At 40.8% G+C, this 5,353-nt stretch overlaps 1 non-coding gene across 1 annotated transcript; it reads left to right on the top strand.

The window, feature by feature from the left end:
- The first annotated feature begins 4,591 nt into the window (after positions 1-4,591).
- On the top strand, positions 4,592-4,698 carry LOC133827870 (small nucleolar RNA R71). Its single transcript, XR_009890518.1, has one exon. It is a non-coding gene; the product is annotated as a small nucleolar RNA R71 (small nucleolar RNA).
- Positions 4,699-5,353: the final 655 nt, after the last annotated feature.

Raw genomic sequence — 5,353 nt, 5'->3', positions numbered from 1 at the left:
CCAGTCCACCTTGATTTCAGCTTGCCAGGGTGGATATGCAGACGAGAGTCATAAAGATGCACTCGTTGGTTTGGCTCAAATTCTTTTCATAGGATCTGCCAGTCATGGGCCGCTTTCATTTTAGCCTTATAGATCCTAGAATTTTCATAAGCATCATTCATTAACTCTTCAATTTCTGACAACTGAAGCTTACGATTGAGTCCTGCTGCATTGAGATCAAAATTTAGGCTTTTAACTGCCCAATAAGCTTTGTGTTCCAGCTCAACAGGAAGGTGGCAGGCTTTACCATAGACTAGCCTATAAGGAGACATACCCAGCTGAGTTTTGTAAGCAGTGAGGTATGCCCAGAGAGCATCAAGAAGTCACGAGGACCAATCTTTGCGGTCAGGATTAACCGTCTTTTCTAAGATTTGCTTAACTTCTCGGTTGGCTAACTAAGCTTGGCCATTTGTTTGTGGGTGATAAGGCAATGCAACCTTATGAATTACACCATATTTTTTCATTAAGGTCCCGAAAGAATAGTTGCAAAAATGGGTGCCTTGATCACTTATGATAGCGCATGGTGTGCCAAACCTAGATAACACATTTTCCTTTAAGAATTTCACAATAGTTGTGTTATCATTATTTCGACAAGGTACAACTTCTACCCATTTTGAGACATAGTCTATGGGGAGGAGAATTTTAAGGTAGCCAGAAGAAGGTGGAAATGGTCCCATAAAGTCTATCACCCAACAATTGAATATTTCTATTACAAGAATTGGGTTTAATGGCATCATATGTCACCAGGATAGAGCACCTAATTTCTGACACCTTTCACATGATCGACAGAGATTGTTAGTGTCTTTGAACAAAGTGGGCCAATAAAGACCACACTGTAAGATTTTTGCAGCAGTCTTTTTCATAGAAAAATGACCACCACAAGCTTCATTATGACAAAAGTTCAGGACACTAAACATTTCATCATCTGTAATGCAACGTCTCATAATTTGGTTAGGGCAATACTTGAAAAGATATGGATTGTCCCAATAGAAGTTACGAACCTCGACCAAAAATTTACGTTTATCTTGTGAAATCCATGCAGTTGGAAGTTCGCCAGTCACTAAGTAATTAACAATGTAAGCGTACCATGGCAACTTAGTGACTGCGAAGAGATGTTCATCAGGTAAGTCATCTCGAATGGCTAGGCCATCAGCGGAATCAAAAAATTCAAGACGAGATAAGTGGTCTGCTACCACGTTTTCAACTCCTTTCTTGTCCTTTATGGTCAGATCAAATTTCCGTAGCAGAAGGATCCACCTAATTAAACGCGCCTTAGCATCCTTTTTGGAAATGAGGTATTTTAAGGCGGAATGGTCCATAAAGACTGTGATAGGTGAACCAATCAGGTAGGAACAAAACATGTCAAGTGCGAATACTACAGCAAGTAACTCTTTTTCAGTAGTAGAATAGTTCATCTGAGCACTGTTAAGAGTTCTGCTTGCGTAATAGACAACGAAGGGCTTCCCTTCTCTTCTTTGACCTAAGACGACCCCTATAGCATAATTGCTAGCATTACACATGAATTCGAACGGTAAGTTCCAATCTGGTGGCTGAATGATAAGGGCGAAAGTGAGTTTTGCAATGAGTGTTTGGAAAGATTCCTCACACTCAGGTGTCCAACTGAACACAACATCTTTTGCTAGGAGGTTTGACAAAGGGCGAGCAATTGTCGAGAAATTTTGTATGAACCTCCTATAGAATCCTGCATACCCAAGAGAAGATCAAGTGTCTTTAACAGTCTTGGGGGTGGGCAGCTTTGATATGAGTTCAATCTTTGATTGATCAATCTCAATTCCTCATTCCGACATGACATGCCCCAAGACTATGCCTGATGGCACCATGAAATGACACTTTTCCCAGTTGAGTACCAAGCCTTTCTCTTTGCAACATTTAAGCAGAGACTCTAAATTGAGAAGGCTTGATTCAAAGGAATCTCCAAAGACTGTCAAATCATCCATGAATACTTCTATACATTTTTCGATCATATCACTAAATATGCTCATCATGCATCGCTGGAAAGTGGATGGAGCATTGCACAGGCCAAATGGCATACTCCGGAAGGCAAAAGTACCAAAAGGACAAGTGAATGTGGTCTTATCCTGATCTTCTAAGGCAATCTCGATTTGGTAATACCCTGAATAACCATCAAGAAAACTATAGAAAGGATGACCCGCCACACGTTCCAATATTTGATCGATGAATGAAAGTGGAAAATGGTCTTTGCGGGCGGCTGCATCTAATTTTCTATCATCAATGCACATGCGCCACCTAGTTGTGACCTTGGTAAGCACAAGTTCCCCTTTTTCATTTTGTACCACTGTTACCCCTGATTTCTTGGGAACAACCTGAGTTGGGCTAACCCATTTACTGTCAGCAACAGGATAGATTATGCCAGAATAAAAAAGTTTCAAGACTTCAGTCTTAACTACTTCCTTCATCGTTGGGTTCAATCTTTTTTTAGGGTCACAACATGGTATAGCCCCATCTTCCAATTGAATGTGATGGGAGAAAATTAAAGGACTAATACCTTTGATGTCAGCTATCGTCCATCCTGATGCATCTCTTTGTTCTTGCAACACATTGATGAGTTGGCGCTCTTGTGTGGCATTGATCTTGGAAGATAATATGACAGGAAAAGTGTTGTCAGCTCCCAAGAAAGCATGCTTAAGACCCTCAGGAAGTTGTGCCAACTTTGGTTGAGGTGCCTGTTCAATGGAGGGTTTTGGTGTTTCTCGATCTTGAGGGAGTTCCTCAAAGATTGGATTCCAAAATATGGTTCTTCTAGCCTGTGAGAGTTTGACGATTTCAGGGTTGATTTTAGACTCATCGGGCTCAGAACTTTCTGAAATTTGGAAGAGGTGATTAAAATGATTACATGTGTATTTCGCTTCAACCTCTTCCAACATAAGTGTATCAATCATATGATTGGAAACACTCATCGTGATCAGGTGGTTGTTTGCCGATGTGGAAAACATTCACTTCTAGAGTCATGTTCCCGAAAGATATTTTCATAAGACCATTCCTATAGTTAATGAGTGCATTTGCTATTGCGAGGAAAGGTCTACCAAGAATGATGAGAATTTTGGACTCTATACTCACTTCAGATTGAGTTTCCAAGATGAGAAAATCAACAGGGTAATAGAATTTTTCAATTTGAATCAGAACATCTTCTACTATTCCTTGAGGTTTCTTAACTGGTCGATTGGCCAGTTGTAGCACCATAGATATGGGCTTGAGTTCTCCTAGACCTAATTGCAAGTATATTGAATATGACATCAGATTTACACTTGCTCCTAAGTCTAGAAGGGCTTGACCAAATTCCTATTCCCCAATTTGGCAGGAGATGGTGGGACAGCTAGGATCATTGTACTTAGGCAGTGTCTTGTAGTCAATTATCGCGCTAGCTTGTTCTGCCAAGAATGCATTTTTCTTGACATGGTGCTTTCTTTTAACGATGCACAAATCCTTGATAACCTTGGCATAAGCCAGCACTTGTTTGATCACATGTAGCAATGGCAAGTTGATCGTCACTTGTGTTAAAAGGTCTAGGATTTCACCATGATTTTCCAGTACCTTTCCAGTGGATTTCAAAGCTTGAGGAAAGGGTGCCTTTACTGGAATGCATATTGGCATATCATCATCTGGAGCGGGCATTGACATACTCGTTGTCTTAGTTAATGGTGAAACCGTACTTTGACCACTTCGAGTAGAGATGGAATTAACCTCTTTGAAATTTTTATCTGGAGAGGAGGAGGTTTGTGCCATGTGTTGCCCTTTTTGATGGATTAGAGGTTGAGCGGGAAGTCTACCATGCTCTTGAATTGCCAAAGTAATGTTTAGCTTCATCATTTGGATTTTTATGTCTTTCATTTCTTCTATCATTTGTGTGAAACAAGATTTGAGCTCTTGAGTTGAGGTTATTTGTGTTTGCGCAAGCATTTGCAAAGTATTCTCAAGAGAATTACTTGATTGCATGTTATTTTAAGGAGCAATGTATGCTTTTGGTGGTTGTTGCTGCTCAGGCCTCCATTGGCTCCCAGATGCTTGGTTTGAATCCCTCCAGCTGAAATTTGGACGGTTGCGCCAACCGGGATTGTAAGTGTTTGAGAAAGGGTTATAAGGCTTCTTGTAATCCCCTAAAGCATTGCATTGTTCCTCATTTTCTCCTCTTAACTCACCAAGAGTTGGGCACTCTTGCAGTTGATATTCCATCCCTCCACAGACGAAGCATGGATCTCGTGTCTCTACCTTTGTAGCCATGTGGATTCCTATACCTTCTTGAGATTTGAAAGCCTCGAGTTGTTGTCTCAATGATTCAATTGGGCTTTTGACATTGTCATATTCCCTTAATTGGTAGATTCCAATTGATCGTGGCTTGTCCATAGGACTCGGTTCATTCCATGTGTAGGACTTTTCACCAAGATCGTCGAGGTACTCGAAAGCTTCATCGGGATCTTTTTGAAGGAATTCGCCATTGCACATCATTTGTACGAATTGTCTTTGTCCGGTTGTGAGACCGTCATCGAAATAGCTGATCAGACGCCAACTTTCGTATCCATGATGTGGGCATTGATTTATCAAATCTCTAAACCTCTCCCAGACCTGATGGAAAGTTTCATGGTCTTTCTGGATGAAGGTAGAGATTTGCCTCTGAAGGCTGCTAGTCTTATGGGGTGGAAAATATTTGGCAAAGAATGCTTTTGTCATTTCATCCCATGTTCTGATAGATCCAGGCCTTAAGGAATACAACCAGCTTTTTGCTTTGTCCTTGAGAGAGAAAGGAAAAATTTCAATCTCACAATGTTGGTGACATCAACTCGGTTGTTGAATGTAGCCACCACCTCTTAGAATTCCCGTATATGCACGTACGAACTCTCATTTTCCAACCCATGGAAGGTTGGTAAGAGGTTAATCATGCCGACATATTGTTGGGATACATTATGCATGAAGGTGTGGCTGTACGTGTTGGATGTAAATTATCATGGAGCGTTCTTGGTTAGACTTCATCTTGATGAGCCATCGTGGGTGGTTCAGGAAGTCTTAGTGAATCGGGAGAATTTGAATGAATGGAAGAAAACAACGAACTAGGAGAGTTTTCTAAAGCTTCTACTTGTTGTCTCACGAATCTGCCTAGTGCGTCTCTATTTCGTGGCATAAATATATATATTTTAAGTATTATAAGTGCAAGTGTGTAATAGTGTAATAAGTATACACCAAAAATGTTCCCAGACCAATTGCGAAGGCTGCCAAGGTACCACTTTAGGCCCAAGAGCTTTTCTAGAACTCCCCGAGGTTCTTAGAAAAGGTTGGAGGG

The sequence above is a fragment of the Humulus lupulus genome, chromosome 3 (genome assembly GCF_963169125.1).
Source record: "Humulus lupulus chromosome 3, drHumLupu1.1, whole genome shotgun sequence".
Classification (NCBI taxonomy): domain Eukaryota; kingdom Viridiplantae; phylum Streptophyta; class Magnoliopsida; order Rosales; family Cannabaceae; genus Humulus; species Humulus lupulus.
Note: the sequence above shows the minus strand (reverse complement) of the source record. Positions and strands in the feature narration are given on the sequence as shown.